Source organism: Ambystoma mexicanum, chromosome 1p (genome assembly GCF_040938575.1).
Source record: "Ambystoma mexicanum isolate Mex_15411 chromosome 1p, UKY_AmexF1_1, whole genome shotgun sequence".
NCBI lineage: Eukaryota > Metazoa > Chordata > Amphibia > Caudata > Ambystomatidae > Ambystoma > Ambystoma mexicanum.
In genome coordinates, this window is record NC_090921.1 from 786,904,945 (window position 1) to 786,928,347 (window position 23,403).

The following is a 23,403-nucleotide window of genomic DNA, read 5'->3' on the forward strand; positions in this document are numbered from 1 at the left end:
TGGGAATCCGGTGAGCGTTACAGTGACAGCTAGGCTGTATGAATGGAGATCTTTTTGCATAAAAGCAGGGTCCTGAGGACTGGAAGAGCAAGACGTTGCCACTGGAACTAAGAAGCTGAAGAGGAGAGAAGCCAAAGACATCTGCAATGACTGAATCACCGGTGAAGCCCTGCTGCAGTGTCTCACCACTTTTTTCCACACGACGAGAGAAGATCTTCATATGCAAGAGCCTTCTTCCCTTGAGCTGGTGGGGCCAACCAGTTTGCCAATCGCCTTCCTGGACCTGCTCTGGTCGAATTGCCAGTACCCTGTACTCAGAGACCGGATAGCCAGGCACCAGTCCACCCGGACCGCGATTTAAAGGAGCGTACCTTTTATTCATCGGGCAGCACCGCGGCTGGTTTCATCCCTGGGTAAGCAGTAACTCGAACCTTCCTCCACGACGAGAGCCTCTCTTCCTCTGCTGGATCGACCAAACTGCAGGAACTACCAGGAACAACCGCCACCGCAGGAGCCACTTCTTCATTTTAAAGGTACATTGTTCCGCCAGGCCGTCATTTCTGCATGGTAGTGCTAAAGGTGTTTTAAATCCTTTACCTACCTGCTGGGTTGGCCGCCCCTCTCTCTTAACATTGTCTTTCACCTTCTGCATCCACATTTTCAAATCGTTAACCAAAGACTTGACTGCAGCTACAAGAACATTTTGCTCCTGGGCCCTTGCCCTGAACCACTGACTCTGGCACAGGCCTATTAAATTTGTTAGAACTGCCATCTCTAGATTGCTTCTCAACTAGAACTGTGTTGGTGCACCTACTTCTTATAACCACCTTTTCCTTCCCACTTTTATAACCTGTGAAGTGCCATTTTGCTCGGTTTTCATTTTAGTATTCATTATGCTAAAGTACTGCCTTGCCTAACTTGTTCACAAACTTATGGGAAGTGTTACTAGGGTGTGTAAGAAGATATTTCTGTATAACTTGTGCTTTCCCTCCCTTGTGAGCAATTGTCAGAGTGCCATTTGCGTTTGGTTTTCACTGTGCCGTTTTGCTCAGTTTTCACTCTTGCTCAAACTTGTCTACAATTTAACTAGGGAGTTGTGTATACTTTTCTTGACTGAATTTAACATGCTTAATAACTGTGATAATTGTGTTTAACTAGAAGTGTATAAAACAAATATATATATTCTTTTTACTTCAAGCTTTGGTCAGTGTTTCCTTGTGCCATAGTACTGTAGACCTATTGTGCAAACCCTGAATACTGCTCATCTCCCTCTTGAGATAAGTCTGACTGCTCAGTCACAGATACCAACTAAATCTTTGTGGTACACATTGATACCAAAGGGGATTTATTGCTCTCACCAGTAGTCCTAATCTTCTGTAGTGCTCCCTAAGGGAACTGCACAGGATTCTGCCTAACACTCAAGTCCTCGTTGAGCCCTATGGCACCTACGTAGAATTTGACATCTCTTAACCATATTGACCATCATGGCCCCATGTTGCTGGTGCCACGTAGATCAAAAGTGTGTGGTAGATGTAGCATCTGATTTCCTCCTCTAGAACGGAGAGTGTAACCTGAGGCACCACCTTCTGATGTGGAGGCGATTTCGTCCCCCAACATGATGTTGGCCTGCTGTGCTGTGGGAGCCCTGCACCCCTAGTTCATCTGCGGGAGGGGGCTTTTTATTTTGTGCCCTGTTGGCTGCTTACCGTCACTCACCTTGTTTGCTTGGGGTGGGGTTTCTGTGTGCGCGCTCCCCGATGACCCTGGGGCGTGTTTCACCTGCTTTTACTCTTTGAGCAGGGGGGCCTCTGGCCAGTGCCCCTTAGCGTAGGCATCCCAGTGCCTTGTCCTCCCCCCTCCTCCATGTACTGACCCCTCCCCCCCTTTCCTCCCCTCATGCAACCCGGCATATGTCATACATCACATGTTGAAGAAACGACTCAGACACCTTGTAAAGTTGGATGATTAAAATGCCTCAGCAGCTTTATTTGCATAAAGTCTTGGAGTTATCTTACAGGCGATCCGTAATTCACCACCACAGGTATACTACTCTGTGTGCGGCTACCTAGGTATCCCTTGCCCTCCCCCCCCCTCTCCCTTACCGTCCTCGTCCGGTGGACTCCTCAGGTTGAGCCCGGCCCTTGCTAATAACCTCTCTCTACCCCCGGCCGTTTGTAGATTTCCCATGACCGTGTTTTCCATATGCCCCTCCTTTTGCTCTAGGTCTTTGTTGGGAATGCCCTGCCCCCCGCCCCTCGTACCCTGACACTTACCCCGTGTCCTGAGTCTGGGTCTAGATAAAACATGCAGCCACGCGGTGCCTCGCTAGTGTTCAGGTTCCTATACCGGCACCACCACAAGTGCCCCAACGTTACACATATCCCACATCCGTTGTTAAGGCCGACACCGCCCTCCAGTGACGGCCCACACCTTTCTGCCTGCCTATATGGTCATCGCTTTGCGATGCCCCGTCTATTTTGAGTCCTTTCTACTCTACTCTGTCCCCCCCTTCGTCCCCCAATTGCCGCTTGCACTGGAAGCCCAATCCTATCTATGCTATGCTGCCCCCCATGTCTCCCTTCCGTCTTGCCGAGCCCCTAAGAACTTCCCAGTTCCCTCTCCCCCAAGGCCTCCCTGTGAAGTCTGACCCAGTGCCCCCCTGCCAGCATACTATCTCTTCCGGGGTACCCTATCCCTTCTTCTTCCTTCCTTTCCCAAGCTTGCTCCTCCACTCCCCAGGTCCACAGTTTTTGAGACCCGCCAAGCCCCCCCTCCCTGACATTTCTGCCCCTCCATGTCCTGGCTTCCTTTCCCCCCCAGATGCAGACTCCCAGCCCTGTTCTTCCGTACTCCGTCTCCTGTCCCCCCATCTTTTGGTCCTTGCCCCCCCTGCCTTTCCTTGGGACTGGCTTTGTCCCCCCTGTTCCCTCTATTCGCCTTGCCGCCCTTTCTTGGATCCCCCACCTCCCTCCCCCTCCTGCCCCCCTCCTTCCGTGAAGACTTCCCCTTGCTGTTATTTTTGTCACCGTTACCTGACCCCCCGTAGTTTCCTCTTGTTCCCCCCCCCAACCGACTTCCCTTGATGGCCTTGTTTGTGAGTCTGTTATTCGTTACCTCCCCCCCCCGTAATTTTGGCCTTGGAATTGGCTCCCAAGTCCCCTACATCCCTCCCCTTTTTCCCAGGGCCTCCCCCGAGCCTATTACTCTTGGGGCGCCGTAAATCTAATCTGTTGGCTGGTCATTCCCCTATGGGTCTGCCAGTGCTACGTTAAAGGGATCGCAATGTAACTCCGCTGGGCAACCTGTAAAACAAAAGACAATTCATTACAAACATTTTGTTTTTTGGGAGGGTGGGTGGGAAACAAAACCACGATCAGGTGACGCAGGAAACCGAGGGAGAATGTGCTAGTGTTTTCAGAAGCCCGTGCCTTTATGGGGCTGGCTTCTCCCTCGGTTACCTGCCCCGCCCCTCGAGTTTTGCGCGCTCTCGTCCACTTCGGGCGGCGGGCCACCGTGTTCCTCCCCCCTTCCCGCCCCCTGATGTGTTGGAATCGTGGTGAGGAGGTCGGCTGGGCAACCCCCACTAAGGGGCGGCGCCCGCCATGCCACTTTCATTGGCGCATTCGCCCGCCATAGCGTGGGCATCCCAGTGCCTTGTCCTCCCCCCTCCTCCATGTACTGGCCCCTCCCCCCCCTTTCCTCCCCTCATGCAACCCGGCATATGTCATGCATCACATGTTGAAAAAACGACTCAGACACCTTGTAAAGTTGGAAGATTAAAATGCCTCAGCAGCTTTATTTGCATAAAGTCTTGGAGTTATCTTACAGGCGATCCGTAATTCACCACCACAGGTATACTACTCTGTGTGCGGCTCCCTAGGTATCCCTTGCCCTCCCCCCCTCTCCCTTACTGTCCTCGTCCGCGGGACACCTCAGGTTGAGCCCGGCCCTTGCTAATAGCCTCTCTCTACCCCCGGCCGTTTGTAGATTTCCCATGACCGTGTTTTCCATATGCCCCTCCTTTTGCTCTAGGTCTTTGTTGGGAATGCCCTGCCCCCCGCCCCTCCTACCCTGACACTTACCCCGTGTCCTGGGTCTGGGTCTAGATAAAACAGGCAGCCACACGGTGCCTTGCTAGTGTTCAGGTTCCTATACCGGCACCACCACAAGTGCCCCAACGTTACACATATCCCACATCCGTTGTTAAGGCCGACACTGCCCTCCAGTGCCGGCCCACACCTTTCTGCCTGCCTATATGGTAATCGCTTTGCGATGCCCGTCTATTTTGAGTCCTTTCTACTCTACTCTGTCCCCCCCTTCATCCCCCAATTGCTGCTTGTACTGGAAGCCCAATCCTATCTATGCTATGCTGCCCCCCATGTCTCCCTTCCGTCTTGCCGAGCCCCTAAGAACTTCCCAGTTCCCTCTCCCCCAAGGCCTCCCTGTGAAGTCTGACCCAGTGCCCCCCTGCCAGCGTACTGTCTCTTCCGGGTACCCTATCCCTTCTTCTTCCTTCCTTTCCCAAGCTTGCTCCTCCACTCCCCAGGTCCACAGTTTTTGAGTCCCGCCAAGCCCCCCCTCCATGACATTTCTGCCCCTCCATGTCCTGGCTCCCTTTCCCCCCCAGATGCAGACTCCCAGCCCTGTTCTTCTGTACTCCGTCTCCTGTCCCCCCAGCTTTTGGTCCTTGCCCCCCCTGCCTTTCCTTGGGACTGGCTTCGTCCCCCCTGTTCCCTCTATTTGCATTGCCGCCCTTTCTTGGATCCCCCACCTCCCTCCCCCTCCTGCCCCCCTCCTTCCGTGAAGACTTCCCCTTGCTGTTATTTTTGTCACCGTTACCTGACCCCCCGTAGTTTCCTCTTGTTCCCCCCCCAACCGACTTCCCTTGATGGCCTTGTTTGTGAGATTGTTATTCGTTAGCCCCCCCCCGCAATTTTGGGCTTGGAATTGGCTCCCAAGACCCCTACATCCCTCTCCTTTTTCCCAGGGCCTCCCCCAAGCCTATTACTCTTGGGGCGCCGTAAATCTAATCTGTTGGCTGGTCATTCCCCTATGGGTCTGCCAGTGCTTCGTTAAAGGGATCGCAATGTAACTCCGCTGGGCAACCTGTAAAACAAAAGACAATTCATTACAAACATTTAGTTTTTTGGGAGGGTGGGTGGGAAACAAAACCACGATCAGGTGACGCAGGAAACCGAGGGAGAATGTGCTAGTGTTTTCAGAAGCCTGTGCCTTTATGGGGCCGGCTTCTCCCTCGGTTACCTGCCCCGCCCCTCGAGTTTCGCGCGCTCTCGTCCACTTCTGGGGGCGGGCCACCGTGTTCCTCCCCCCTTCCCACCCCCTGATGTGTTGGAATCGTGGTGAGGAGGTCGGCTGGGCAACCCCCACTAAGGGGCGGCGCCCGCCATGCCACTTTCATTGGCGCGTTCGCCCGCCATAGCGTGGGCATCCCAGTGCCTTGTCCTCCCCCCTCTTCCATGTACTGGCCCCTCCTCCCCCCCCCTTTCCTCCCCTCATGCAACCCGGCATATGTCATACATCACATGTTGAAAAAACGACTCAGACACCTTGTAAAGTTGGAAGATTAAAATGCCTCAGCAGCTTTATTTGCATAAAGTCTTGGAGTTGTTTTACAGGCGATCCGTAATTCACCACCACAGGTATACTACTCTGTGTGCGGCTACCTAGGTATCCCTTGCCCTCCCCCCCTCTCCCTTACTGTCCTCATCCGGGGGACACCTCAGGTTGAGCCCGGCCCTTGCTAATAACCTCTCTCTACCCCCGGCCGTTTGTAGATTTCCCATAACCGTGTTTTCCATATGCCCCTCCTTTTGCTCTAGGTCTTTGTTGGGAATGCCCTGCCCCCCGCCCCTCCTACCGTGACACTTACCCCGTGTCCTGGGTCTGGGTCTAGATAAAACAGGCAGCCAAGCGGTGCCTTGCTAGTGTTCAGGTTCCTATACCGGCACCACCACAAGTGCCCCAACGTTACACATATCCCACATCCGTTGTTAAGGCCAACACCGCCCTCCAGTGCCGGCCCACACCTTTCTGCCTGCCTATATGGTCATCGCTTTGCGATGCCCGTCTATTTTGAGTCCTTTCTACTCTACTCTGTCCCCCCCTTCGTCCCCCAATTGCCGCTTGTACTGGAAGCCCAATCCTATCTATGCTATGCTGCCCCCCTGTCTCCCTTCCGTCTTGCCGAGCCCCTAAGAACTTCCCAGTTCCCTCTCCCCCAAGGCCTCCCTGTGAAGTCTGACCCAGTGCCCCCCTGCCAGCGTACTGTCTCTTCCGGGTACCCTATCCCTTCCTCTTCCTTCCTTTCCCAAGCTTGCTCCTCCACTCCCCAGGTCCACAGTTTTTGAGTCCCGCCAAGCCCCCCCTCCCTGACATTTCTGCCCCTCCATGTCCTGGCTCCCTTTCCCCCCCAGATGCAGACTCCCAGCCCTGTTCTTCCGTACTCTGTCTCCTGTCCCCCCAGCTTTTGGTCCTTGCCCCCCCTGCCTTACCTTGGGACTGGCTTCGTCCCCCCTGTTCCCTCTATTCGCCTTTCCGCCCTTTCTTGGATCCCCCACCTCCCTCCCCCTCCTGCCCCCTCCTTCCGTGAAGACTTCCCCTTGCTGTTATTTTTGTCACCGTTACCTGACCCCCCGTAGTTTCCTCTTGTTCCCCCCCCCCGCCAACCGACTTCCCTTGATGACCTTGTTTGTGAGATTGTTATTCGTTTCCCCCTCCCTCCCCCGCAATTTTAGGCTTGGAATTGGCTCCCAAGTCCCCTACATCCCTCCCCTTTTTCCCAGGGCCTCCCCCGAGCCTATTACTCTTGGGGCGCCGTAAATCTAATCTGTTGGCTGGTCATTCCCCTATGGGTCTGCCAGTGCTTCGTTAAAGGGATTGACCTGTGACACCTCCAAGACTCTCTGCTGGCTGCCGGCGGCGGAGAGTTCCCCCCAGCCTGCACAGGGCACTCCCCTCTTTAGTTTAGTATTCGTTCTGCTTTAGCCTGCCCCCCGCCTCCACCTCTGTTCATTCGTGAGGATGTTTGGGCGATGGGGGGTTGGAGGGGGGGAGGGGAAGGGGGAGCGAGCGGGGTAGGGGATGGGAGGGAGGGTAGCAAGAGGAGGAATTGCCTCCCCCTTACCCCCTCCCCCTCCACCCACACCCTCTCGATCTGTACCCCATCACGTGCATCCCACATTTTTTAGTGCCGTCCTCCATTCTAAGGACATTATTGCTGTGTGCACCTCGGACAGGTGCGTTTTGTCCTTCTCCATACGACTGTTAGTTTTCCTCCTCCCCTCCTCCATGGCCCCGTGGCGTAGCGCACCCCTCCATTCCTGCCTTGGAATTATCTCAGACCACATCACCTCGAACTCCCTGAAGGTCCTCCCTATTCTGGTTAGTAAAGTTCTTAATAGCTCTGTCAAATCCTTCTTCCTTTAGTCACACGATCATTGCCCCCTATATGTATCAAGATAATGTCGGGCAAAGGGTGTTGCTGAGCTGCCTGTTCCAATGTCTCCCATAAGAGCGTGCTTTTTAAACCTCCCTTGATGATCCAACTGATCTGTGTATTCCGGAGGCCCAGGTTACCGTCCCGAAACGCTGTCCGTGCTCTGGCAGCTGCCCTGGCCACGAAGGAGTGGCTCACGACCCATACCCTGTGGAGACATGAGTGGTCATATTAGATATGTGGCCTAGTTGGTGCCCATGGCACCATATAAAGCCCCCCCCGGCCGCGTTGGCCTGGTTACCATACCTATAATTTGTATTTGTCGGATGCTCATCTCCCTATCTTTTTGACCCTGTCTTCCCCCAGGCCTTCCCTGCTTGCCGTTGTTGCTGCGCCTATGCGGAACGAGTGGATCGAATATTGCACCGGATTCACGCCAGAACTTGCCAGGGCCCCCTCCAAGACTCGCCTGAATTGGAACTGGGTAAGTGGGGTTCCGTCCTCGTGTCGGAACAAATACCCCTGCTCACCCCCCCTGATCGCAAAATATGCTGTCATATTTTCGACTGGGCAAAAAGCTTCCTGTCCCAGTCTGGCCAACACTAGCTCGCATCCCTTGGCCTGCTGGTCTGTTTTTGATATCCTGATGGTGACCGATATCCCCCCTCCCTTATGCCTTACATATCCCCATGGTAGGGCTCTGAAGCTCTGGTCATTCTTTGCTTTAGCCACTAACTCACTAATCCGTAGAACCACGTAAAATAAAGCAGGCACCGTGCCTGTCCTGTCTGGCAGCCCCTGTAACTGTCTGCCTGCGCCTCCCTGTCGCCCTCAATTTAAGCCCCTGAACGAAAGTAAAATTAATATTTTGTTGCATTGCCTGTCTGTTTGACAAAATCGCGTGAAGCATTGGAACTCTTTGCCACCATCCTTGCCCCCAACAATCGTGCTGGCCCTTTAGGAGCGTGTTCAAAATGTTTCTTTTGCATGGACTGAAGAGATGGCCCACCCGAATATCTCCACCTGCTTTCTATGTGTAATATCTAATGTGACAACGCTTTGATGCCGAAGGGTTGCGCACATTTTTAGAATGTAACATAGGTAATTACATAGATACAGCTGGGCATCGCTTCCATTTCCAGCCGTAATCATTATTTGCCCCTTAATAACACCTACAAAGCTAAAAACTTGTTTGCTCCCCCGAAAATGAACTCGTTTTTCCTAGACCCTTGTGGCCAGGGGAATATTATTATAAGAAGTCCCAGTTGATAAGAAGCCTGTATTAACTATATGGGAAACCTGAGGGTTCAGGACCAGATGTCAGCCTTAAGGTGATGAAGCAGAAATCCAGCAGTGCCCCACCGCACGACCAGGCGATCAACACACAAATCTGACACAGCCTATCTGTTCCGAATGCACAATCACAAAGCTCTCTCACATGGCCCTAAAAAGCTGATATGTTGACCTTTTAAGAACAATATGGACTGCCCAGATTACGCACGAACGCTTATCACCCTTGGTAACTTCAACACATATTGAACGCCAGCATGCGACTTGACACGCTGATTTCTCCCCATGCACACTGCCATTGTTTTTACACTTTATTGGCCAATGCTGCCAGCCGATTTTTCCAAGGTGCCGTTTTCTGAAGGTTTGGGTACAATCAGGTTGCCTTTACGGATGTAACGGTATTATGGTATACCGTTAAAGATACCGTGAACCACCTAATTGAACAATAATAACCGTCACATTGTTTATACCGGTATACCGTTCATACCGTTGAGTGTGCTTTTCAATCTGATTTGGAAAGGCTGCAGTAAGCAAGTGCTGCACAGTCTTGGTCTTGCACTGTTGGATGTGCCGTCTGCCAAGTAGTTTCAGTTGGAGCAGTTTTTAATGCCATTCCATAAACCACACGTGCCTGACACAAAATCAATATGTTAGCAATAGGAAGAATAAATACAGTGCCAAGAAGGAAAAGGGTTAACTTTGGGTTGGCGGCTTTGGGGTTTATATATTTATAATGGATAATGTTTTCTAAACATATGACAATGGGGGATTTCCCTGGTTCTATCATTGAATTTACATATAATAAGTCACACTGCGAAATTTACTCATCTCTGTGGGTATTCCCTGCTGCCATACCAAAGGGTAACATGTCCGTGATTACTGAACACCTTTTGGCCCGCAAGTAAACTAAAGGCTGTAACGTAAAGAGAGAGAGTGTGTGTGTGTGTGTGTGTGTATGCGCACAAGCGTAAACTACCATCAGACTCCATTGATCTGTGGCATGCAGGTTATCAAGATGGCAACATGTTCATCTTCACCAGTAGCCAGTGGGGGAGCTAAAAGCCTAAATGACCACTTAAGAAAAGCTATTCAGTTTGCTTTGCCAGTCACAGCAGGGCTCCCCCCACCCCTTCCTCCTGTCCACACGTGTTTGTGTTTGGTGGAAGCAAGGGGTGGCATTTCAGTGGAAAGTATGTTGAAAAGCCCAATTCTGGCCTGGGTGCCTGGTTTTGTTTGTGATGATAAATCTGACAATTTATGACCTTTTAGAAAATATTTGTTAAGATTAGTTAACTCCACCTGCTATACCGCGATAACCATGATATACCATCATTTGGCAAGAAGGTTATTGTACCGTCATAAAACGAATACCGTGACACCCCTAGTTGCCTTCATCCGAAATCTTTACATTTGAGAATACATCCACGTTTAAACGTGTCTGCTTTAATGAGGCAATTTAACATGCCAATGTGAGGTAGCAATAAATGCGGGACGCAGAAGCGGCTTGACCGCTGATATGGGGGCTGATATGGGGGCAGAGAGACAGCTCCAGCTAACAAATGCGCATGGTTCTGGGGAACTCACTTTAACTCCATGGGTGTCAATTTGTGTCCATGTGTTGTTCAAATAGGCTGAAAGATAGGTTTAGTGTCCCAACTGCATTACAGTGGATAAATGATCCTCCAGACTGCTTTAATAATCATTTATGACACGCTCAAATACCAGAGAGCAGTCTTTAAGCCCAGGACAGGTATTCGAACATGTGTCGCACAGCGTTGTCTTGGAAGCAAGACAAGCATATTGTCCCAGAGCTATCCTGACCCCATTGCTTTATTCAGACCAAACAGAATAGGAAACTAAAATCTGTGCTAAATTTAAGCCAAGCAATCAGGGCAGACAATACATTCCATTGTTCAATCAGCTCAAGAAGGGATCCTAATAGCTTGATTCATGGCCAAAGACATGGATGACCAGCGTCAAACTAGCAACGACCAACCTTTCCCTCCCGTAGCTAACTACGGCATTCGCCCGGCAAACCCATGGTGGCCATCTTACCCTTTGCTGGCTTTATAATAAACGACCCCCCTCTCAACTAACATGAACACACGCCCAACGCTTTACATTGCATTTCTAAAACCCCATTCCCCCCCATAGCTAACTGCGCCATACACCCGGCATCAACATGGTGGCCCTGTCACGCGCGTTCGGCATCTAAATTGCATTACTAAACCAACCTTTCCCCCCATGGATATCTGCGCCAGTCACCCGACAGTCATGATGGCCATTTTTCCTGTGGTCGGCTTTATACAACGGAACCCCGCCCCCCTCAACTACCGTGAGCCAGAGCATGTATCACCCGTGCTCTAGCGGCCTCGCCTCACACTATCACTGTCCTTTATTATGTCATATTTTGAAATCACTATAACTGGCAGGTGTGCCTCTGTGATCTTATTTATATTAACATGCAACTAAGGTGTGTGCCTATGACCGCTTATATTCTCATGGCGTGCTGCCCTCAGCCGCCATTCCTCATGCCGCACCGGTCTAGTTCTAAAACCGGAACAACGCACCCGTCATTACACCACTCCCCCATTCACTGCGGGCCCCCTACGCCAACACTGTCGCGCGGCGTTGCACCCCCCAGCCATGTTTCCACCTCGCACATGGCGCTGTGGCCATTAAACATACTGTATCTACCACTTGACGACCTTAAGAACTGTTTGCAAAACCTAGATTTGTGCGTTTTCGCACCGTATTGGGTAAATACATTTTTGCGCGGCGGCCATCAAACAAAACAACCATAGTGCGCACCCTTCATAACAATTGTGGCAAGGTGGGCATACATAAAAGTTACCCGTTCGAACAACACTGCCTCCCATAAAAGAATGCCTCCTTGCTATGTGGCGTGGCGGCCATCTCCTGCAGAATACCGTGAATCAAACAGGCATGCTCACGCACAGCCACACACCACATTGCCCGTAAATAATAAAAACTTCATTGCTATGTGGCGCGGCGGCCTTCCCCCGAGAATATCAAGCATCCGTCGGCCAGACATAGCGACCCTGATCGAATCCACTCTGTGCGATGGCCACCCAATGTAAACCGAACCAAACCCTAGACCCGCATCCTACGCAGTCATGACCCCGAACGCCTTGTACCCTCGCGGGTTGGGCGCGCTGCACGCTGTGTGTTATAGCCCCCCCACCCCCGCCACCACTCGGACATCCAGCCATTTCCGACGCCGCTCCCACCTCCCCTGGATGCGTGTCCAGGCCCCAGTCGTCCCACCCGGTCCCTTCCTGACTGCAGCAGCTCGCCCGGTGCCCCAGGGCCCCCAGGACCCCAACTAGCCAACCCCGCCTTAACCCAGAGCCCCAGAGTCCTTCTCCACCTGTCCCCGGCCAATCCCCACTGCACCAATGTACCGAGAACCTTCCACCCATATGGCATACAAGCAGGCCGGCGTGATATCCATAACTCCGAGCATTCCCTCAACTTTAGAAAAAACTCCCTTTGCCCGTCCCAAAACATGTGGTGACCGTTCACCGTTACCCCCAAAACACCTTGTTACGGAACCCGTTATCTCCTAGCCGGCAAGCACATGATGCTTACCCAAAATCGAATTCTCCCTCCGTTTCCAATACCCCTTTCGTGTCACTAATAATAATATTTATTTTCCGCCTCACCCAATCGTGCGTAGGAACCACTCAAAGCAAAGCCACGTGCACTCGCTTTCCCTGTTCTATGAATTCCCCCTCGCAGCTTTGTTTGTTTCGGCGCCATCTTGCCCCCCGTGCACGCCGCCCACACCCCCATGGAGATACCCCTTTCACCCCTTTCCGCTACGCGCCTTGGTTGACCGCGCGTCCTATTCGAGCTCCCGACCCTTCCCCCAAACATCCCCCCCGGGCAATCACACGGAACCTGCTTGTCTACTGCTACTCCCCTAACTGGCCTCTTTTCCTCCGACAACCCCCCCCCCATGACCATGCTACACCCCCACGCTGTTCGGTGACCGCCAAAAGGCTCACCTCGGCCCCCTAACCATCGAGCCACGCAATTGTTCTACATACCTTAGTTTTCCCGGCTGGAACCGAAACCCGCTGCGACTGGAACTCCCGAAAACGACACGTCTCCAACTCCTTGACCCCGCCTGTAACGAACCGCGCCGCCGACGAAGCCCAGGGAACAGGACGATGAGCCAAACAAAACCACGATCAGGTGAGGCAGGAAACCGAGGGAGACTGTGCTAGTGTTTTCAGAAGCCCCTGCCTTTATGGTGCCGGCTTCTCCCTCGGTTCCCTGCCCCGCCCCTCGAGTTTCGCGCGCTCTTGTCCACTTCCGGGGGCGGGCCACCGTGTTCCTCCCCCTTCCCGCCCCCTGATGTGTTGGAATCGTGGTGAGGAGGTCGGCTGGGAAACCCCCACTAAGGGGCGGCGCCCGCCATGCCACTTTCATTGGTGCGTTTGCCCGCCATTGTGTTTGCCCCTTCCTTTATTTGGCTTTACTGGGGCTGGAGTGGACAGGATGTGAAGCAGGCCCCGTGTGAGCTCTCACCGCATGTTACAGGAGTTCCGTGGGAGCCTCTCGCTGTCCCTCCCCTTTCATCTGCTGTGGTCCAATCCGCGTGTAGTAGGAGGTGCGCTAACGCACGTTGTCCGTGCCCGACAACACCCTCCTAATTATGGTCTCTCAGCCACATGTGTTTGGAGGCGCACCGACGTGCGCTGTCTGTGCCCGACGGCACCATCAGTGTTGTGCTGCCTCAGGCGTGGCAGCCTCTCCAGCAGAGCCGCTGGAGCCTGTGACGCTGAGCTCTTCTGGTGCCCTCGTGAGGGAGTCGTTAATCGAGGTGTGAGTCCTGCTGGGTCTCCTCGTCGCCAGTGTTCGATTGGGTCGTGCCCACCTGGAGGACCAATGAAGGGGGGGAAGGCCTATCAACAATGAAGAATCATAAGAGGGCCGGTGCAATAGAAACACTTCTTTATTGCACGCCAACGTATTGCCAACTACCGTTCCCCTTGTCACGCCCCCTACCTAGCCCAACGTCACTTGCCCTGGTCCTGGCCCAAACAGCCTTCCCCTCACAACGGTAAGGGAGGGCTGGGTGCCCTAGTCACAACATGACAGGGGTTTCAATCCTTTCCCCATCCGTGATTACAGACATCTTCTCAACGTGGAGGCCCACCATCAGGGTGAGTCGCAATGCAACCTGCTCCAGAACCCCTACTGGGAAAGTATTCTGGAAATACTGGGGGAAGACTACAGATTGTTGGATGCCTGCCCCATGACTCTCCTCCTTTTAGGCGAAGTGCAGGCCCAAAGCCTGCGCTCTCCCAGAAAGCCGAGCAGCTCTGTAGGGAAATGTGTTGGCATCCCGCAACGACCCCTCTTGCTCCCTTCTCATTCAGCACCTCTTTTCAACATTACCTATTTGACTCAGGGTGACGGCAAGCAACTAATAAATCATCCGGCATGCAGTTGCACTGTAACAGATGTTAGAAGACTGTAGAGGATGCAGTCACATTGAACATTTTTTGTTCATGTTTGCAGATGTTTACATATACACATTCCGGCTTTGCTCTTTCTCTCGAATGCCAAAAAAGGGGCGGCCCTGCCTGAAGCCATCCGGCCAGCTTTAGATGACACAAAGAAAGCTGCACACGGCCTGCTGGAAAAGGACGCCATTTTGGCTTACTGCACAAAAACCCAGACTCATTTAAAAGTGGAAAAGGTCGCTTTAATGTGACAGGCCAAAGCTTACAATTAAACGCTTACCTGGCTCCATGGCCTTACAGACTGAAGAACTATTCTAAACAACCAATTAAATAATTAAACATTTTCCTTTCCCCCCCCAACAATTAAATAATTAATTAAAGGCACTTCCTCCCTAACTATCCTTTGGACCCTACCGTCTCCTTACCCCTTTTCCAGGCGTCCCGCTTTCTCCCCGGGGCCATGCTCCTCCAGCCTCAATACCTGTTCCCCCGGGGTGGCCCGCTTATGCAAACAGCACCACCCCATCCTTTCCCGTGCCATTCCCCCATTGTGCTTCCCTCCCCCCACATCTCAAGGGCCCATGCCCCCGGCAACCCGAACCACTTCAAGACCCCTCAAACTCCCCTCTACACCAATCTCCCCCTTCCTATGACCTGCAGCCAGTCTGACCTGCCACATCAGCAACAGAAATGTTTACATTACACTTCACTAGTGCCCAGACCTGTCACACAAAACTACCAGACAATAGCTCCTACACAGACACCAAAAACAAGAAATCCACGTAAAAAGTTGCCATGGAAAGTAAAAACCCTGCAGAACCCAAGTACATGACCCCCCCCCTTAGAAATAAAACCAGATACCAGACCTAAACCAAAAGAAAGGGTGGGAGGGCGGGACAATCTCCAAGTCCAACCGTCGCCTGCCTCCCGAACCTTCCCTGGGACCTTAAATACCCAAAGAGGCGCTCTGCCCCTCCACGGCCACTCGCTGGCCGTGTGCAGCGCCAAAATAATCCCCGGGGGAAACGCTTCGCGTTCCCCCCGGTGCCCCCCTTTTGGCTTACTGCACAAAACCCCAGACTCATTTAAAAGTGGAAAAGGTCGCTTGAATGTGACAGGCCAAAGCTTACAATTAAACGCTTACCTGGCTCCATGGCCTTGCAGACTAAAGAACTATTCTAAACAACCAATTAAATAATTAAACATTTTCCTTTTCCCCCCAACAATTAAATAATGAATTAAAGCCACTTCCTCCCTAACTATCCCTTGGACCCTACCGTCTCCTTACCCCTTTTCCAGGCGTCCCGCTTTCTCCCCGGGGCCATGCCCCTCCAGGCTCAATACCTGTGCAAACAGCACCACCCCATCCTTTCCCGTGCCATTCCCCCATTGTGCTTCCCTCCCCCCACATCTCAAGGGCCCATGCCCCCGGCACCAGAAAAACCCTCCACCGAGGTGTTCTTTCTGCCCCACCCCCCCACCAGTACTCTTTACCTCCAACTCCTTAACCAATCTCCCAGCCAAGAGCCCCAGTCCGCCAGATAATGATTATTCCCATAAAGCGACAAGTGTACACCATCCTCTCAAAAGATCATGAAACCCTCATAGCCTATTTTTTTATGGTCCATAACTTGTACCGCCACCGAGGCACAACTTTACCCTATCTCTGTTTATCCCCTTCCTAGCCCGCTCTATCGCTCCCTCACTTCTCGCTCCCCTCCAACTCTCCGCGGCAACCACTTAGACCCTACTCCAGATGCTTGAAGCCACACTTCTCGGAACCATAACAAAATCCCTTTTTATTTTCTTAAGAAGAGCCACGCCCGTATCCCTTACCAGATCATTTTTCCCACCATAAATAATCACCCCATCTGGAGGCCCACAGCTTTCCCTCAACCCAGCCAACATAGGAAGCAACTGATCCCATCGCAGCCCCCTAAACCCGGACCAACTTACCACAACATCTTTATAGCTGCAACCCAGTTGCCTGCCAACAACCCTTTTCACAGCCTCTTTCCCCGCCCACTTAACCATAGAATGTCCCACAAACCAGATTTCTGACATCTGACCCGACCTCCTAGCAGCATCTGAAAAAGAAATTACAAAATCACTTACAAATCAACAACATCCTAATAACTACAAATACTCCTGCTACCTACTGAAAATTTATTTAAAGACATCCCGCCCCTTACTAATATGCCCTCCCTTGCCCACCCTGCACCGGGGGCCCACGTGCACCCCCGTCCATGCAGGCCCTTTTCTTTATTACTCCTTTTCGCCACTGCACCAGGGGCCAAACCTGAACCCCCGTCCATGCAGTCCATTCCCTATAACTAATCTTCAAGCTCCTTGCCTCCATTATCACCTGTTTCCAGCCTGCACCAGGGGCCCTAGTGCACCCCCGTCCATGCATGCCCCTTCTTTGCCTTCCGCTGCACCAGGGGCCAAACCTGTGCCCCGGTCCATGCAGTCCATTCCATATAAATTCCTCTTCCAGCACCTTACCTCGTTGCTCCATTTTTTTTTTTTTCAGCGGCACCAGGGGCCCTAATGCACCTCCGTCCATGCAGACCCATCTCATCACTTCCCTCTGCTGCACCAGAAGCGCTCCCGCACCTCCGTCCATGCAGCCTGAAATGTACTCACCTGGTCGTGCGGCAAGCGTGAGAGTTTCCCACCGTCGTCCATGCCCACCAAAACAACTGCCACCAACCCCTAACAATTTCCACATTTACATCCCCCCTGCGGCCCTCCCCCACCCTACCTAAGCGTCTTCCTCCTCACCCCTCTCCTACCCCCTTTAGATCACCCCCAAGACTTCTCATCAACCATGTACCCCCCCTCCTTTTCCGATAAATGGAGCCTGACCTACCAGAACACCCCAATTTACCTGGCATGCAGTCCTCCCCCCACCTCCTTGCCCCGTTCCTCGCCCTGACCCACTGTCCCCTGCCTGAAAACAATCCGTAACCGAAAGCCGACCCGCACACATGCTGCACGCTTGTTTAAATTTGCACATCCCCCTCATGCATCCTCCTTTATTGAACGACCAACATGCTGTCAAGGGCTGTCCTCTGCCTCCTCTCCCCACCCCCTCCTGGGCGGGGCGACCAAGAAAGGGCCAGAAAGGCACAGGGAGCCCCCTTGCTGTGTGTAATGTCAGAGCAGGCCTCTTTGGAGGCATCCATTGCAGCCAAAGATCCATGTCTATCTCCCCCCAGACCGCCTGACTGTCCTCCGCCATTCTCGCTCTGAATTCCTCATCATACCTTACCCAGGCAAAACCCCCAAAACTCGTGAAAGCCTTCCTAATGACGTCCATGTATTTAAGCAGGGCCACGCAACGCTCCGGGAATTTTTCACAATAAACACTGGCATAAATGATAAATGCCGCCGTCCAATTCTCAATAGTCACCGGTACCCTTGGGCGCGCAGCTAGCTCCCTCTCTTCTTCCTTAGACCCCTCCTTAGCTCTCACTTCCCTATGTAGCAATTTAAAAACATCTACAAATTCCCCCCCCTGAATCTTCTCCCTGGTTGCCGCCATCAAGTGCGCCCCCAACGGTTTCGTTATCCCAAAGTATGGCAGTTTTTTCTCTTTTCCTTTCACTTCCAACTCTTTTTCTTTCCCAGCTTGCCCCTCGAACACCAATGGCTCTCCCACCTTGTCCGTTTGGAACTCCACTGAGCATATGCCCTTCTCGACCCCCAAGTCTCCAATGGCTTGTACCCCCACTTCTTTCCTTAGCCCTTGCAAACCAGACCCTTCATTTCTTGTCCCCCCTCTTGGGACCCCTCTCTGCCATGCAGATGACCATTCCCTTTCCCGCTCACCTCTTTCCGCACCTGCCGTCTGCTCTCTCGCGTCCACGCCAATGCTCCTCATCTCCTTCCTTATAGGGCTCCTACTGCGGGGACAAAACATGTCAGCAGACTCACCCAACCAACCGTTCCCCCGCCTTCTTGCCCCCCGACCACCCTGCGCCTGCCTTTCCCGCTCCCAATACCAACTTCCTCTCTCTTCCCCCCTTTCACCCACAGTCCTATAACCATCCACCTCCCCCTGCCCCACATAATCCTCAAAACCAACTTCATCACTAGTCCAATACCATTGCGGCTGCGAGCCCGTGCCCCAGTCGAGTTGATCTTCTTCCTGCGAGCCCGGGGTGTCCACCCCGCCACTCCTTTGACGTCTTATCGGCGGGGCCGTGGAAACCCCTGCCTGGTCCTCTTCACTCGGGCGAGACGCTCCGACCTCCACCCTGGAGTCTTCATTGCTAGGGGCCGTGCTGCACCCTCTAGGCTCTCCGTACGCTGACCGAGGAGGGGCCGTTCTCAAACCCTCTACCTCCACCTAACCAGCGGGGGCTGCGCAGCGCCCTCTGCCCCCACTTCTCCTACCCAGGGGGGCCGTTCCGCACCCCGCCCTAACCACCTCAATTGATGGGGACCTCTCCCTCCTCCTCCCACCCGCACTCTTACCCAGGTATTTCCCCCCTCTTCCCCGCTGCCCTTGCACCCCTTTCGTGCCCCATCCCTAGCCCCGCCATGGTTCCTTTGAGCCACCTCCTTACTGCTATCCTCCCTTCCCTCCCCACATGGCTGCCCACCTGAAATCCTCTCTTCCCCGGACGCCCTCCTGTCTATCTCCTTCCTCATCCTCCTGCCCCTGGATTCCCACACCTCCCCTCTCCCTGCTGCGGGGGTGCAAGCCACCACTGCCGCGAGAGCCCCATCCACTGCCGCCCTACGCTGTGGCCTACCCCCACTTGTCTCCCCCTCACCCGTGACCTCCCCCACCACCCCCTCCAGCTGGGCCTTAGTTGCCCTGCTAATTATTGCCAGGGCCTCCCTCATAGCCTGCTATTTAAGCCCCCGAGCCGGGCCTAACCGTGGAAAGAAGGACCCTTAGTAGCGGGGAAAGCCAAAAGAAATTGCACTAACCACTAATAACGAAAGGAGTTAAATAACTCCCGCCTTGAAACCAAACTTACAACTCTATTCTAATTATTCTATTTATTTAGCTATTTTTTTTTATTTGCCCCCCCACCTAAAACTACCCCCCCTTCCGACAACCCCCCATCCTATTTGCCCCTCTCCCTACAGTACTAGCAGGCCACCCCTAAGTCCCCCCCCCCAACTGCTGAAACTCAACGCTAATCCCCCTAATTCAAAAAACCCTGTGCACAGCCTGCCCTGCCCCCTAGTGGCACACTATGTGCACCGTACCACAGAAAACACCAGGCAAATGGAGCGGCCCCTTTAAGGAGCTTGCTCTGCCCCCTCTGGCCGGAGGCTGCCACCGCACACAGAGCCAGGCACCCACTATAGGGCCCACTGGTCTCCGCCACCTCCTCCAGCCTACACCCCCAGTCCCAGGAGGGGCTGTGCAGCGCAGCGCGGCCCCACGGCCGTGTGCTGCTGGCAGGGAAGTGTCCACCGGCTCCCTGCCCTGATCACCCTGCCTGTGCCCGCCCCCCAGCCCGGGCCCGCGCTCCCCTAATAACGGGTGCAAGACCCGACACCCGCGCCGGCCCCGCACAAGCGACGAGTCCCACTCCACCAACCCCGCTCCCCCACGGACAACCCGGATCTCCCGAAGCCCGGCTCCTCAAAAGGACGGCAATCTACTGAACACGCGCCGCCCACCCGGACGCTGCTAACCCCGGCGGCGGCTCAGGTAATGGGGGGGTAACTTATCTCCAATACCCCCGACTAGACTGGACAGAACGCCCCCACCTCTGTATTATTATTATTATTTTTTATTTTTTTTATTCTGCCTGACACTATAACAACCCCCACCCAAACTAAATACTCCCACTACCCTACCTCACCTGCTCTAACCAACGACACCTGGGCCCCACTCACTCAGGGAAGGCTCGGGGGCAGGCAACGGGACCTGACAATCTCCAATCCAACCGTCGCCTGCCTCCCGAACCTTCCCTGGGACCTTAAATACCCAAAGAGGCGCTCTGCCCCTCCACGGCCACTTGCTGGCCGTGTGCAGCGCCAAAATAATCCCCGGGGGGAAACGCTTTGCGTTCCCCCCGGGTCCCCCCTTGTGCAAAAGTTCCACTCGGCATTAAACAAATATCCCTGGCAAGGTGTGAATTCAAACAGGTGTCACCTGACTGAAGAGAGGAGGAAATGTGACACACTTCCTTACCATCATTTGCCACTTCTATAGCAAGTGCCAATCTATGGTGCAAAGAGGCAGTGCACAGGATCACAGCCATATTGGAACTGGTAAATGCAAGCAAGAGCTCACTGGAGCCAACCCTCCCGAAACAGGAACAAAAAGCAACAGACATCTTGGAACCAACAAACAAATATTTTCTTTTGTCTCATAATAGAGTCCAAGCTCACAGATGGCCACGCCCATTTTCTGGGCCCCTCTGAGACTAATCTCTCTAACACAGCTCTCCTCACTGAAGCTCACTCTGGCCCCAGGCTTTCAAAGCAGAAACTGGTCTTGTCGCCCCAAGAGACCAGGCTGGCCCCAAACACACCAGAGGAACAGATGGGGCCACTGGAGTAGCCTACCACCCACACACCGTAGCCCCATATTTGGTAGAAAAATTGCTAAAAATGCCAAATAAACTTTGGAGAGTGCAAAGATTGCATCACTAACACTACCAGGAGCCAGCAAAATAACACAAAAACAAGGGATCTTGCAGCAATTATATATTTATCAGGCTAACGCCATATGCTTGTCTGCTAGCTTTCAAGGCTACATGGGTGCCTGAGGAACAGACCCATGTAGTTTTGAAAGCTAGCAATCAAAATATGGAGTTTGTCAAGGAGCGTCAGGTGCCCTATAGCAGTCACCCCAATTACCAGCAAAGAGGCACTCAGGCCCATCAAAAACTCCCCACTGCAAGAACAGAACACTCAGCCATGGGGAACATTTTATTATCTTTATTATCTAATTAAACAACAGGGATCACACTAGAAAAACACAAATTGTCCAGGGCTCTCGTCTTCTGAGTGTGTGTCACCCGGTTTTATCCATGTGTGATGTCACAAAACCAAGTTCCGTCCCTGAAACCTATAGGGCGTTCACATTGGTCAGTTTAGGCGATCTATGTATGTATCCTATAAGGTTTAATTCTACTGTTGGGTAGCCATATCTGGTAGCTCCTCCTGGGACCACCTCTACATGTATCAACCTACAATGTTGCAAGACTGTAGGGAGACCATTGGCTCCTGCAGCATATCATACCTTCATGTGAAAGGTGACTCTAGATTGGACAGAGTGGATCCTCCCAGCCCTGGAACCCTGGACATTTACCAGGCCGAGTGTACCTTCTCAAGGCAATGAGAATGAACATGAAGAGGCTGTGTGTACCCTAATATTGCCATCTCTGATCACCTAAGCCTGGGGGAGTGCTTTCAGTTAATTCGTAAGCAACACTTGTATCTTTCCATCTCTGATTCGATGGGAACAGCTTCTCTCTATCTACCTTGATTGAATGGGCATTGTCTTGCTCTACTGGGTCACGTGTGTTGAGACCATGAAATGGAGCTCTCTTGCCTGTAATTATGAATATTTTAGCCTGAATTCCTTGCAGGTGGCTTATCGTCTTTGTAACCAGGAACTTTCCTGTCTCCACTTATTCTTGGCTGGATGCATCGTTCTGCTTGCCTCTGGCTTCAGCGATCATGCCAGCTCTTGCATGTACTCGAAGCCTGTCCCTCCACCCTCATTCACTTCAGTGAGCCTAGAGGTTCCATATTTGTCCTTATGGCTTTTCCATGTTAGTGACAGTCGAGCATGTGCAAGCTTTCTATACGTATACTTTGGCGTCTTGTGGTTCAGCATTTTGCGTTTGTACTAGTTTGGACTGCTGGATCGATGGACGCAAAGAACATCTCTGTTCTTCTGAACAGTCTGTGTTCTGGTGGTCTCGCGTCCAGCACCTCTTCCATTTTTGATGATGCATAGTTCCTTCTTTTCACTCTGGTCAACCCTGCAGATCTCTTCTTTCTACGGTGAGCATCCATTTTGGGGAATCTGTCTGCTTGTATGTCGTTCCAGGGCACTACCAATGCTGGTGTGAACAACTGTATGAGTGAGCATATTCCTCCCCAGTTGGGTGGCAGTTGCAGGTATGCCCTCGACCTGCATGCCCAGTAGTGGTCCATAAGCACTGTGGTTCTGACCTTCATGCCTGGTATTTCCAAGATCTGCTTACACCCCTTATTATCTCCAACCTTTACTGGACCATCATTCTGGAAACATTTAGAAGCGCCCACAAGTGGTTTAATGGGCATGGGCACTGCTTCATTTACCACCCATATGAGCAGTTTCACACTTGCTTCCTATTTCTTGCTTCCAGGCAATTTTCATTTTCCTTTTGCAGTACTTCTGTTAGGAGTGCATGTGCTTTGCTCCCAACCACTCATTTCTTCCACCCATCTGCTGTGTACACTTGTCCACACACCAGCATCTGCGGCCGTTCCCTGCATCCTGGCATTGCTCCTATCTCTATTGGTCCAGTCTTGGGGCACTGTAACTCCTTTTATGTCACTACCTTTGTTTATCCTTTGTGTAGACCTTCAGTGATATATTCTATGGTCTTGTTTGTACTCCAGTAGTCGTCCATCATTTCTTGAGTATTGATGTAACTATTTTCATACGGGAACATATTTCTGGATGCCCACCTTAGAATGGCTCGTCTCCTTTGAAATTGTTGTCTCGTGGTAGATCTCTTTCTTCAGCTGGTGCCTCCGTCTGGAACAGCTTCCCTGCAACTTGAGGAGAACCATCTCCGGTTCCGGAAGCACCTCAAAACCTTCCTCTTTGCTTCTGCTTTCTCTCCTCCTCTCCCCTGCTGAATTCCTGACTGAAACTGCACTGGTTACCTGGCCACCCTCTGATCTAGGGCCTAGGTCTCCTCCCCCACCAGTTGCATACCTGCACTGCCTCCCTGGCAACCCCTGCACTTGGGGACTGCACTTGGGGACTGTTGTCTGTATTCCTACAGTCCCCCTCCCAGCACTTGACACCTGATGTCTGCACTTACCCTTGCACTTGCCACCAGCTGGCAGTATCTTTTTTTTTAGTATTGCTCTAGTTATTCTTTGTATCCCATGTACTGCACTGTCCCTCCTCCTTGCCCCGCACTTTTCCTCCTTCCCCCTTCCCTTGCACTTGCG

General features: G+C 52.6%; 1 long non-coding RNA gene across 1 annotated transcript in view; it reads left to right on the forward strand.

The window, feature by feature from the left end:
- Positions 1 to 23,403, forward strand: part of LOC138580829 (uncharacterized) — a 218,006-nt gene that overhangs the window by 156,966 nt on the left and 37,637 nt on the right. The gene's annotated exons all lie outside the window — the stretch shown is intronic.